Raw genomic sequence first — 14517 nt, 5'->3', positions numbered from 1 at the left:
TAAGCAGAAAATGCGGCGGTTTACCGATGTACGCGTTGTCACCGCGCGCGACAATGGCGTACCGTACGTACGTACGTACATACGTATGTACGCGCGTACAACGGATGACGCGTTTTTGGAGCGGTATATTACGGTTCGCGGCACAATTCAGCGCGCTCGCGCGCGATTCATCGCGCAAGAGAGGATTGTGTTCATGTAGGGCTGGATGCCGTTAAACATAGAGCGTGTCGGCGTTTTTTTTTTTACCGTGAATATACTGGATTGCAATGCAAACGCTGCATTTCGCGTTAGTGAGTTACGTATTCGAGTACTCTCCACCCTCCTACCAACGTCCCCCCCTCCCCCCGGCAACTCGCGGACGCGTGTCGCGCCGGGATTTTATTTTTTGTTTCTGGCGTGTTAAGAGTTGATTGTGCCGTTAAAGCGTGACGGCTTAATGTGCAATCGCGTGTTTTTGCTGGGTTTACACCGTGGCTTCACTGTGCAACGTATCGTTCTTATCACCGCAGCGAGCGTGAATTAAAAAAAAAAAAAAAAAAGGAAAGACAACAAAGTGGACTGAAATGCCGTCAGAATTTCTGATCCGTTCGACGATTTCTGCCACTCTGCGCGAATTGCCCGCGCCGGAGAAACGGACGCGCATCTTTGTCGAACGCGGCTTTTTTAGTCCTTCTTTGTCACATCGCCATGATTTTTCGGCGCAAAGATGCAGACGAGCAGCGAATCTCAAAGAACGAAGGGGTGGGGACCAGACAAGAACCGCTCAATGGCTTCCGACGCTGCACGAATGAAACTTCGAACGTCCGCATCTCGGCAGCAAATTGACACAAGAAATATATTTAGATAAGGGGATAGAGAATAACGGATACGTTTTTGTTACATAAAAATGTTTAGAGGAGAATCACTTTTAAGTCGTGAGCATTTTCGCGAAAATCGGGCTCGCGCTCGCGGGAACTTGGTATTCATCGTATTCTTTTTCTCGCGGTTACCTACAGGTTTTATACTCGTTTTACACACACACACACATACAAATACACGTACACACACATCTCACGAGTGCGCGATACTGAAAACAGTCCGAATCAATACTTCGTTTTAAAAAAGCAACGTCTTTGGATCCGAGGCCATCTTATATTCGCGTTATGGACGGAGGATCCGCACGAATTTAAAGCGAGGTACATTTTACGAGGCTGTTAAGTATTAAACCGGAAAGCTTGATACGCCCTCCGCTTCCACGGGAATTTATGTCCGTATTCATTATTGCAACAGTAAAAAGACGCTCCTCTCTAAGGAGCCTGGCCATCTAAAAAGGAGCGGCAATAAAATCCCGCGTCTGTGTGATCATTTTCTAAAAAGTGCCGCGTATACGGATTTCATCTCTCCTAAAGCCTACCGCGTTCAATCAAACCTGTGTAGGATTTGAAAGCCGTTGTGGGGAGAAGGAGGAAAGGAAAAACGAACGATCGAAATGATTCCGCGCAAAAGACGAATGCATGCGAATATTTTCATGCGCGAAATGTATGTCGCATTTAATTCAGCTCGCAACCACGCTTAAAGCGTCTCCGAAAGCGCATTTTAAAGTACTGAGCATGTAGAAAAAGTTACTGTGCTTTTTCTTAGCTACGAAATTTTGAAAAAGTACGCGGTCGATTTCCCGCAAAATTTAACAGAAACTACCGTCATACCGTAACTTTTTGGTAATATTGCTACTTCGAAATTTAACCGATTATTTCAGATCTTTATTTTCATAGACACTTATTGGACGTTGTTGATACTTCGTTGATGCCTGTTAGATATTTATGTAATAAGATTATTGATTAAATTTTGTTGTGAAAAATACTCTGCTTCCAAAAGTGGAGCGAAAAAAGTTCAATCGTTGAGATCTTTCACGTATGTGTATAACGCGACGATGGGAGTGTATTTATTTTTTATAATATTTATTGTAATATATGCTTTTATACGGAAGCTCTTTTCAAACCGATTGCATATCGTCATAAAGATAATATTCTCGCGAGTTTTATGACGAGGAATATGCTCTTGGAAAAAAACCGTGGAATAATAATTTTAAATAAATGCATCAAGGCCTTCGATATCTTCGCGCTTTTATAAATATTTTAAACATTGGTCTTTTCACATTGTCACACCTGTCAATATGTCAGGCTTCCTGCAGGATGAATAATAAAAAGGAATCAAAAATAAAGAAGAGAAAAAAGCTGAACCGGCGGTGTGTATATTTTTATTTTGACCGATCGTATATATACGATCGGTCACGATGATATATATATATATATATATATCATCGTGAGCATATCCATATCTATCGCAATGAGAAATTCGAAGCCGACTATCGATCTTGGCGTCTTACGCTGCCGAATAACAGCCCTGTGTTCTCACGCTTGCATTTACATTTCATATTTTATGCAAAACGCGTACTTCGCCACGGTGTGTCCTCTAATTTCTCCTTGATTATAGACATTAGGATCTATTTTCTTCAACGTGACTCACCGCCGACTACGGCGATATTTTTCCGTCGCATAGGACAATGAGAGAAGAGAGGAGGGCACTAATAGCGACTTATTAGACTTTACGACGTACTTCGTATTGTCCTCGCTGCGTAATCATGCGACGTGGAGGAAAGTTACGTTTGCAAATGAGTTCAATATACCACGGCGTTAGCATTGAGAGACACTTTTAATTCCAGAAAGCCGAGAAAAATGGCCGTCTCGCCCGGCGCATTATTCCGCGGCGATAATCGAAATTCGAGCCGTCCCCTCCCCTCCTCACGCGACAAGCACGCGCCGACGTTCCTCTGTTTTCTTTTCTCGCGTATCGCGAGCGAACATATCGCGCAAAATACGCGACACCGCGATTTCGCCCTCGCTAACTTTTATTGATTATCCTCGATCTAAACGCAGTCACCGTCGTCGTTACCATCGCGTCGCCATAATTTTTTTTTTCGCAACGCCATCAGCTGTCGCGAGCTGTTACGGGCTGTTTGAAAAATTCCCGCTGTATCCGCTACACAACACACAGCGGGATCCACTTCCCCCTGCCTCTCCACGGCGACGACGGCGCTATTAACGTAGCTTAAACGATTGTCATCGTATCCGAGGCGAGTGCGGCGACACGCGGAACGTATTATATCTCCATGAGAAAAGCCCATCCGCCGGGCGATATTACTCGCGAATGCCGCCGCCCCGCCAAGATTTACTTTCGACCGAACAAAAACATTTATTCTGCATTACGCCGAAATACCCTCGCGCCGGTAATTTCTGTCAACGTACAGACGCGCGCGCGCACCCGCGCACGTCTTGTGTATTAATATTTACTCTGCCCGGCGAAATCCTCTTTTCCCGCCATTTACCCCTCCGCGCTGTCACTCCATTTGATTTCACGATGTCGCGTTTATACTTCGCGTGGCGATGTCTCGAAGCGTTCGCCGGGGCAACGTGCCGCTGCGACGCCGCGATATGTTGCTCGTGCCACATGCCGACGTACAGACGTAACGAGCACACAGGATGTCTTAGCCCTAGTCCTAGCCCTTCTCGTTAATAATTAATATTGGACGCTCGGAAAAGTGTCATGCCCGAGCGCGTCGCGCAATCGTGTTTATTTTCCCGTATCGCCAGACTCACACACACACACACACGTAACACTGTGTGTGTAACGGTTCTCTATATCGACTTTCTCTCTCTTTCTTTCTTTCTCTACCTGTTTCTTTCTTCTCTGCGTCTCTATATCCTGTCTCCACCATTCTCTCTCTCTCTGCCGCTCTCGCTAACGCGCGTGGGCGAATCCGACACGTTAAAATGTAATTCCAATTCTCTCTCCGTCCTCTCAAAGCATTTCACGCTCAGTTTACTACGATCCGTCCGCGTTCGGGGTTACGACCGCCTAAGTATTGTCTCCGAATGAATTCAATCTGCCGCGCGTTTTGTGTTTTCTTTTTTTTATTTTCCTCCGCCTCGCGCTCGTTTCAACAGCCGCCGTTTATCGCGCGAAACTGCAATTTTCCGCGTGAAGGGCGATTCCGCTCGAGAAATATAAGAACGATTAACTGTGCCGATGGCGAGAGAGAGTTCGTTCGTATTATCGAAGCTATTATCCTAGTCGCGTAGGCCGGCGGACCGGAGAGGTGTCTCCTCGCGCGTTCGCGATATTTTATACGATACGTGAGCGCGGACGTGTCAATTTTTACGAAGAATTCATGCCGGCTCAGTCCGGCTGATTGTTAACCTCCGGTGTGCCATCCGGCGCCATCGAACATGATTTTAAATATTAAGCTCTCCTTTCGAGCAGTTTAAACTACTTGTTATCGTTTAAGCTATTTGTCAACATTGATATTTCACGATTTTCCTTCTTTCTAGCACAGTCATCCGCAAAGAGCGAAGAGGACCTATTCCGTGTTTAAATGGAACAAATGTGATTTATTCGCGTTCTTTAATTTGCCTTTCGTTAATATCACGTCATGCTATACGAGGGCTCAGTACTATATATTTGCTCTCAGCTGCGCGTTAATCCGCAGTAAAAGCATAATTTCATCATCCCCCCCCCCCCTCTTCCCTATCGGCGATATAAGCGCAGATTTACCGGGCGTTCTCCTTCTCCAGGCGCTCACCTATCGCGTCACGATATCGCGTTGTTCACGCGATTGCCACGCGATGCGATATATTTCGCCCGGATATTTTTTACGATTCGGACACCCCCTAAATTTGCTGACGTGCGCCGCGGTTACGATGCGCCGTTACGTAAAATTCGCTGGCTGGTCGGACTTTCAACCGCGATATACGACACGCGTGGGCGGGCGAACGTATTTTCGGGATGGTACTCGCACTCAACGAGCGCGGAGCACGCAAAATCATAGAACAACAACGAAATAACGGAGTGTCGAGGAAGCCCGCGCGGTCGGCGGCTGAAGGGGAAGCAAGCGAAATAGAGAACGCTGTTGTACACGGGGTAGCAACTTCGCGATGCCGCGTGTATTTCCGCGGGCTCTCCTCGCCTCATTTAACATGGACCATTCGTAACAAGATACAGCCACCAAAATGTTGTTCTTAAATGATACCAATCTGTTGCATTTTGCCCCTCCTTTATTTCGTCGTATCTCTTACAGTTTGTTCAACAAGATCCCCCGAGTCCTTCGCGTGAATCAAGCTCGGAAGCTATGAATTTTTCATTCAGATGGATTTCAAATATACTTTCAAGTTTACTAGAGTACGTGCCTGCTAATACCGCTGCAGCTCTCTCTCTCTCTCTCTCTCTCTCTCTCTCTCTCTCTCTCTCTGTCTCTCTATACATATACATATATATATATATATATATATCTCCTCAATACTTCGCACTATGGAGCGCCGACGCTCCGCCGTTCTCGCCGAAAACGTCCATTTACCGTAAATTGCTCGAAGAAGAAACCCAAGAGACGAAAGGGACGCGCGTGGGACGTCCGACAGCCGGTGCAGCGCCTAATAGATAAAACAGCCGGGCACGCGAGCGGACGTTCACGCTCGCGCGACGTAATGTTCGCTCCTAAGCTAGATCTTTATCTATGTACCGTTCTCGCGTGCGTGGATATTTTCGTGTGACATAAACGAGAGTGCTGTTTCAAGCGCGAGCTCTGACGATGCACGGTGAAACCATAGAGCGCCACAGGTGCAAGAAGGAACGCGAGAAATGTGGGGGGCCCCACGTTGAGCGCGACAAAGAATGGAGGGAGAGAGAGAGAGAGAGAGAGAGAGAGAGAAAGGACGAAACGAGAGGGAGACACACAGGGAACAAATGAGAAAGAGCGAGAGAGGTATATATATGTATATAATATATATTATATATATATACACATATACACATACAGACACACACACACACACACACACACACATATATATATAGGAGATCCTGTTATACACAGTCTGTATCATCACTTTGCGATGTACTTGCGAGCTTTTCCCGCCTCGTTTAACACGGCCCATTCATAATAGGATGACGGCCGCGAAAGTATTGCCGGTTATCGCACCGCGCGCACCACCTCGCTGGCCAAACATTGTCCGACCTCCGATTTAGCGTCGTTCTCGCCTCTTTCCCTTCGTCCCGGGCCGAGCAGCCATTGTCCTGAATTACGAGGCGTCGGCTCGTCCAGCCTGGGACCGCGGTCTACACTTTTACCGCCGACGGTGGCTCATAATCGCCAGATTGGTACGACAAAATTGGCCGGCGCAGTCATTCCGTTTGGACAACTATCGGGAAATACCGCTATAAATTTCGCGGCGCTCAGTATTTTGTCGTGGATATTAAATCGCATGTTGATACGCGACCAACCGAGAGGAACGGCAGGAGCGGGGGGAGAGGGGAGGAGGAGGAGGAGGAGAAGAGCAAGAGCGTTATTGCGCGGCTGTCAGACGCGACCGCGAGCGACGGCGCCTTCCGCTCTCATTTCGCGAATCAGTCAAATTACAGTCGCGGCTTCCGGCAGGTGGAAAATTTCCGAGGGACAATCTCGAAGACTGGCGCGCAGTCGTTTCTCGCTGATAAAATCCGCAGCTAACGAGCCGCGTAAACCGATAAAACTCGACGCAAAACTGGCATCAAGTGCACTTTTTCAGCCGCAATCTCCGCGTAGGGGGTGCAGGAGGAGAGGAAGAAAAAGAGAGAGAGAGAGAGAGAGAGAGGGAGGGAGGGAGGGAGACTGTGGCAACTCGTTGCGCCATTCTGAATTTTCGGCCGAGTTTTGCAGAATCAGGTGTACATACGTTCGCTTGAGGTGATAACCGAGCGTAACACCGTTGTTTACGGCTGCGCGAGATAATAGCGGACGGTGATCGTCGGGAGCTTGTAAAACGTAATCTCTCACGTGCATCACACGCCACCGTGTATCGTGTGTTTTCGTATGTAAATCTCGGCGGAGGCGACGGGGCGAGGAGGAGCGAGGGATATCGTACTTCGGGAGCAGCCTGTTCGCACAAAGTTGTGAAAGTGCTGCTTCAACGAAGATTGGATAAATACGGCCGATGTGTGAGCGTCGGGACGTAAAATCTCATCGAAATTTTCTCACGCGGAGAGATTCCCGAGGATGTAGGATCTTTTACGCGTCACCATGTCGGACGACGTAATCTGCGACGCTTCTGCGTCTCGATAGCGCGTAGATACGGTGGATAGATCAAGATTTAATTCAACAATATCGATGCACCACGCGAGACGAAACAATAGCGACGCGGTCGGTCGACGAGTCGGCCGACGGCCTCAACTATTTCCCGAGTGCGCGGAGTGAGCGAAGGTGACGAGGACGAGGACGGAGTCCATGCTGCCGCGAAGCACAGGGCGACGCAGCGTTTTCAGAGCTGGGAATTCAGCCGCGACGCACACGCAGCGACTCGAGTTCCGCAAAGAGCGCGATTGCCGCGCGACTCGCCATTGATGGAACACACCTCGGGACAGCCGCGAGCGACGAGCCGTGAAACATGTTGAAAGTATTATTGCTTATACTTTAATGTATTATTATATCGAGTGTTTACGTAAGAATTGCATGAGATAAACATTTCCGGTGCTCAAGGGAAGCGGACAGATTTATAAGATTGTAATACTAAAATATCGATAACCGGAACGCGCCGAATCTTCCGCGCTCGCGCGGATCGCGAAGGACGAAAGGAAGGAGAGACCGTCTCCTCTCCCTGTTTCTCTCCCTCGCGGTTCGCCGATCACCCGTGGCAGACTCGGCGCGCGAAGCTGTAAGACAAGTGTACATAGCTCAATGTATAAATCTTCATTTCGGTTATTTGTATAAAACATTTTCAACACATGCCCGGCGCCGATCGTATGCGAATCGATTGACGATGCCACTTCTCCTCGAGGTGCTTCATATTCCCGACTAGCGTATAAAATCTATGTACATAACTTTATCGAGTAAGAAGTGCCAAATTCGTGGAACGCGTATGAGTGCGTGTGTGTGTGTGTGTGTGTGTGTGTGTGTACGTGTGTGCGTGTACCTCTGCGTGTACGAATATATGCGTGCGTATTATATATGGTTGCGCTTACGCGCGCGATGTGACCGCGCTCGTTCATTATTCCGTACGCGTGATAAGATATAAATAATTGATCGCGCAGACGCGCGCAGCGCGATTCATAAAATGGAGCTGGAGGGGGCGGGAGTGCGTTCGCGGGTAACGTTAACATTCAACATTCGCCGTATTATACGTCCGATTGAAAGCGCGCGCGTACGCGAGTTTTATAATTAGTATTTAAATTACTGCCAACACGCGCGCCGAGATTTAAAGCGCGCGCGATACCGAAATTTCAATCCGGATAATTCGAATTTGCATTCAGCGCTCGCCGCGATCGGCGCGACGCGAATTTCGTGAGCGCCGCAACCACGAGACGCGAACGACTCGGCATCGCCGAGGCTTCGTCGCGAATCGTCCAAGCAGACGCCCGTTGATTTGATCGGTAAACGCAGATTCTCTCTGTCCTTCCCCACCCCTCTGCCCCCCCTCTCTCTCTCCGCTGATAAACGCGCGGACGGGAACGAGCGGTCGCGCATGTGTGAATCGAGCGTGTGCGTGCGTGTGAGTGTGTATGTAAATTTTCGCGCGCATTTTCGTGATTTCGCACGTCGCGCGGACAGACCGGATCGTAGGACGCGTGGTTAGGTAGTATCGAAGCCGTTGATAGAGTTACGATAAGGCTACTAATTATCGTGTAACGGAATTAGACGAATCAATGTGCTTTTTCATTCGGGAGGAGCGTCAAGCGCTTACATCACCCACCGGGTCTAGCCGATAACGTCGAATTTTGTAGTCCTAGATAAGTCAGGGCGGACACAGCTCGAAGTTTCGCGCCAAACAGCTCGCTGGAGCACACGCGGGGCTGTGTGATCCCGACAATCGGCATGCGCGACGAGACGAGACACTTACGCCCTCACAGAGAGAAAGATGACGGGAACTGTTTGGGCGAGATGACAGGGAGAAAGCGGCTAACGCGAAAAAATGTCTCGGAAACATCCCACGACCGTTCGTTTCGTTCGCACGACACTCTCTTTTTTCCGTTTCATTTCATCGCTCGTACCGTATTGCAAATGTGCAACCTGCACCACGGACTTCGTCAAACCCGATCGCTCTCGATCGCGCGAGGGGTTCCCGACAAACGAAAATTACACGTTCACAGATACTCTCCCGCGTCGTTCCCGGTGACGAGAGTGCGATGAAAACATTCAAGTTACGTAACTCAGGCCGGTAATCGCGCCGTGTACTCACTTTTATCGCGACACCTTCGTTAATCTCGCTCGGCTCGTCACAAGCTGGAGGATCTGTTTATCGGGAAACGTTCCGCGCGCGCGCGCGCGAAAAACCAGACGCTAATTCCACGCGTTAAAGCTTTTTTTACGGTTCCACGCTTTTTCGCACGTCGAAGGGGATACCTAAAGAGAGGAAAACAAAACGAGAGAGAGAGAGAGGGAGAGGGAAAGAGGGAGAGAGAGAGAGAGAGAGAGATGGATAGTGGGGGAAAGGGAGAAAGAAAGCGGACAGAAGCGAACACACAGGCCGAGACATTTCTCTCAGCACACACCGCCCTGGCTCGACTCAGCCCTGATAATGATGACGCTCATGCGACAAACTTACACAAAGGACCTAGCTTGTAAGGGGGCAACAATAATTATCACACGCCGTCGTAAGTCTCGTGTATCTCGTGTAGCGAAATCTCGTAGCACGCCCGCCTCAAAAGCCGGCCGCGCGTCGCGCGGATATTATTATTATTATTATCATTATCATTAATTGTTACTGTTGAACGCGCGATTAGAGAGCGAGAGCGAGAGCGAGAGAATGAGAGTGAGAGAGAGAGAGAATGCGATAAAAAAAATAGAAAAAAAAGATATTAGCGATCGGCCGATCTTGGCGGGCCGGTTTCTTCTGTGATCCGGCCGGGGGTGTCTCATTATGTTCCTGTACATACGTATACATAGATACGAGGATGTAAAACCCGCTTAGAGGTCGATATCGCGCACACACGGTCGTTAACGGGAAAGGGCAGGTCGACGCGCGACGACACGGTGTGTCTGTCCTCTCTTCTCTTTTACTTCTACGTATTTTCACCTAGAGTAAGAAGCGCGAAATGCGACCGTTGCTTTCCGGATTTTTCCACGAGGTTTCTACTTTTACGGTCGTACGTCCGAGGCGAGGTGCGGCATTTTCTTCTTAATTTCGAGATATTTCAGGATAACGTCCGGCGTCTCCCCGGCGACGGCGACGGGAGCGGCCGTCTCGTTGCGAGCGGTGGTGAAACACAACGTGCGTTTTCGGCCATCGACAGTCGACGTCTCTCCTTCTTTTTTTCTACCCCTCCCCTCCCACTCCCATTGTCATTCGACGTAGTTTGAAAATTTTGCATTTTTAACGGCGATAACGATGTTCCGGCGCGAAGCGCATTCAGCAACTCTCGTCATCGCAAGTCTCGTCGGTAGGAATTTCCGCTGACGTGCTTAGGAGTAAATTGCGAGCACACGGACTCGTGTTTTCACCGCACGTTTTAGCGCGACCGTTTGATAGTCATCTCGTGTTTACATTGCACTTTGACATTAATTGAACGCCGCGAATCGGACACGGTCGCGCCTCGCGTTAAACGAATCGCGCGAAAACGCGGGGTTTCAATATCGCCGTCGACGGTAGAGCAAACACGCCACGCGCGTTTTTCTTCCGACACCGAACGTTTGCGTGCGGAAGCGCGAACTTAAGGAGAAAATGCTGGAATTACTTCGTTCGCGATCCCGAGCGGACATCTCGCTGAAAAAGGACGCTAAAGTCTGCCGATCGATATTCGACGAGCGACGCGAGTCGAATGCGATCGCGATTACGACAGCGCGGCGACACACACACAGCAACAGCAACAACAGCAACAACGACACAACCAAACGGCGGGGACTCTCGTTTTATATTCGATGGGATTGCGAAGCAAGGCACATGAAAACAACGCGAGAGCTGCGAATCGCTTTTAATGTGCATCATAACTCGCTACGTAGTGTTAATCTAAATGTTGCTACATTTAATATGTAAGTATAGATTGTGTTTTAACTTGTAAAAACAAACGGGGTTTGGCAGGGGAGGGGGGTGGGAGGGGGCAGCAAGAGCGGAAGGGCGGAAGAGCGAGGAGCAGCGTTCATTTATCACTTCGAGAGAATATTGTCAATTAAGAATAAAGTCCAGTTATAGCTACTAAACAGCCGTTCCTTCGTACACACACCACCATTCTTCGGTTCAGGAGAGTGCCACACGTCATCATGCGGTCTTCATATTTCCCTTATTGTGATAAATCACCTAGACTCGAATGTACGAATAAAGGGAGAGAAATATGTCGCTGTGTTGGTTCTCACTCACACCACATCTTTCCTTTCTCGTAGCTCGTAATGCGCCTTAATTATGGCCGAGAGTGCTTGCGAATATGGGAGTGTAGCGACGTATAGATGTTATAATCCACGGATTTGCAGATACTAACCCGATTATGAGACGCAAAGAAAGAGCATGAGAACGAGTGAGGCGGGATGGGGACGGAGAGGAGGGATAAAAAATGCGCGACAACGCGCCGGTTCATTAAGTCTCTCATTAACATGTACCGTTAAAGAGGAAACGCCGCACTCTCTTTCCCTTTGCCTCTTTAATTTGATTTCACCTCGGTACGAGTCGCGCCGCCTCTCGTCGTTGCGAAATTTTCAATCTCTTAATTCGACCAATCGTCGCCGCGATATCTCACGAGTATAAAGCGTTCACGGACGTTCCAATTAATTCAGTTTGCTGTGAGTGCAATAAAGTCTAATTATGCGCGGCAAACTGCTTCTGCTAAACCGTCACAGGCATTTTCCGCGAGCGCGCTGCACAGGCTATGATATTTCACTTGCAGGCGCGCATACGCATAATTTTTGAACGGGGACAAATAAAGGATCGCGCAATGACGGTACCGGAAGGTAAAACAAAAAAAGCAGAAAAAGAGAGAGAGACGGGAGCATCGGAGGGTGAGACGAGCGCAACCAACGGAAATGCATCATACGTGTGCGTGCTCTCTCTCGATTTAATGGCCCGCTAATAAATTGCAAGTTTATTCCGCGAATCGTAACTGTATCTTGTTCGTAGCGCACGCGACAATTCCCCGCGAGCCTGATTATTTCGACGCTCGTTATTTCATTTTTCTTGCGCTCGTCGCGCGCATATTTTCAAGTCTCACGCGAGCCGTCTGTCCGTCGCGAGCGAGGTATCCGTTAGAGTAAATTTCGTTTCGTCGGAGAAGACGCAATGCACACTCTGCACGCACAATCTGCGTCTCCCCAATACGATCGACATCATCGGCGACGCGACGATGGAGTAAATAATTTACGTGGGAAAGCAACGCAGCGAGTGTGTTTCAAGTGTTTCGCCAGTGTGCGCAAATGAGAACTCACGTGACAACGAGAAATATTTGCGAACGCCGTTTTTTCGTCTCGTTAATATCCGTGTCAGTGTTATATTTCGTACAATTTGCAAGTACTTTGTCACCGTGTTTTTAATGTTTATTTAATTCCCATGTTTTGCGCATTCGCACGAACGGGAGCAAGGGCTTCATTTAGCGGACGCAAAATATTCCAAACGAAATATGCGCGCGCGTGCAATTATTTTAAGTTTTTGTGTCCCGGCTTATTAGAGGGAAATTATCAGGACATTTCGATCGCACCCGATGCGTAAACAATAGACGCCGAGCTTTTCATACATCACAGGCGCGATACAACGTGACGACGTTATGTATTATGTGTTGTTTTTCATTTAATTCTTTCCTTTCAGGAAATGGGATTTTTCATTGCATTCCTCCCTCCAAGCGTCGCGAAATACGCGCGACGCGATATCGTCACGCGCTTCGAATACGTGTGTGTGTGTGTACACGTGTGCATGCAACACACAAACATACAGATGCGCATTCATATTTTCGCCCGATCCGTTTCGTCGTCCACACGACGTAATCGACGACACGAATCGCTACCTCGCGACTTCGACTACGCAGCCGGTACGTGCGCGCGATACGTTCCCAATCTGTCAGCGAACCGGACCAAACCACGGCGATTCCGTCGTGTATTATCGACCTCTTCGTATATAATCCTCCCTCCGCGCCTGCATGACGCGCGACACGGGTAACCAGATCAAGCCGTCCGATTCCATTTGACGCGAGCCCGCCAGCGACCGTCGCGGATCCGTTGCGGCTACATCGTCTTCCGCTTCCGCCGTAATGGATTCAAGGATCCCTCGTGTACCGCAGGGAGCCACTGTCTCCCTTAGCAAGCACTTCGTCGCGAGAGACTCGCCTCGATCACGACGGATCCCGTTCATATATCCATCTCCCCGCGCTCCCCGCCCGCACCCATTCGCCAAGGCGTCCCCCGAGTCACCCCCGCCTTTGTGACTTGCTCCTTTTTCCCCTCGCGTACGTCGCAGGGACAGAGAAAGAAGGAGTGTGGCTTTTGAGGAATCGTCGCGAAAGGAGCCAAGGGAAGCTTAAAGAGGCCGGCCGGTTTAAAACGGCTGCGGTATTCCCAGAGGTGGCTTCCGCCAAGGATCTGAATAATACCGCCTTTTCACCTCCTCCACCTGCTTCCTCTGTCTTGGTCCTCTCTCACTCACTGTCTCTCGCTCCAACCTCCACTCCCGGCTCTCTCTCTCTCTCTCTCTCTCTCTCTCTTCCCCTCTGTCTCTATCTCTCTCCATGTCTTTTTCACGTTCGCATTCGAGAGCTACCGAGCTACTCTCGCAGCCGTCCGCCTTCACGCTGCCGCCGTCGTCGGCAATTGCCTTTACGGAGAGTACTTTGATTAACCTCGTAGTCCGGCGCTGCCGTTGGAAGCACGCTGGTCGATATCGAATTTTCCGAGCGTGTGTCACGCGAGCGAGGTCGTTATAGGCGACGAATCAACCAGTGGTTAAATCGACGATGGTTTTCAGCCGTCGAGGATTTTCATTAAATGCGCGATGCACCGTCGTCGCGGAATCGACGACCTGCGACGCGTGTAAAATTCAATCGCCCAACGACTGCGGACGGTATCACCGCGCTCCCCGTTACGAACTACGTATTCATCGTCGCCGGTGTATCGGCATTCTCGTCGCTCGTTTAACGCCACTTATTTACTCATCTGTACATTCATTTCTGCATACTCGCGAGTATCGCGTATTTCCTCGGTTCTTAACGCCCATTTAACGACTCGCGAGCGACCGTCTGCCACCCCCATCTCCTCCTCCTGCTCCTCCCTCTCCGCGCATTTGACTCCATCGATAACCGTCGATTACGGCGAGCGATTAAATTTAATGCAAATTACCGGGCGCCGGAACGGAATACGGAAAAGCGGGAGCAGCCGAGCGGATCGCCGTTTACGCCGGCTCGCGAAAGTGCGCGCGCTCATCGGCGCGGATGCGAACGGTATCGCATTTTGCCGCCATTCATCCCGCGCGCGCGAGTCCGCGATTTCAGTCGCACGCGATTAACTCCGCCGAAATTAGATCCCATCCGCGCGCGCGGACTCGCCGCCGC

This window comes from Harpegnathos saltator, unplaced genomic scaffold (genome assembly GCF_003227715.2).
Source record: "Harpegnathos saltator strain DR-91 unplaced genomic scaffold, Hsal_v8.6 scaffold612, whole genome shotgun sequence".
NCBI classification, from domain to species: Eukaryota; Metazoa; Arthropoda; class Insecta; order Hymenoptera; family Formicidae; genus Harpegnathos; species Harpegnathos saltator.
The sequence above is the reverse complement of the archived record's forward strand: the minus strand, read 5'-3'. Positions refer to the sequence as shown.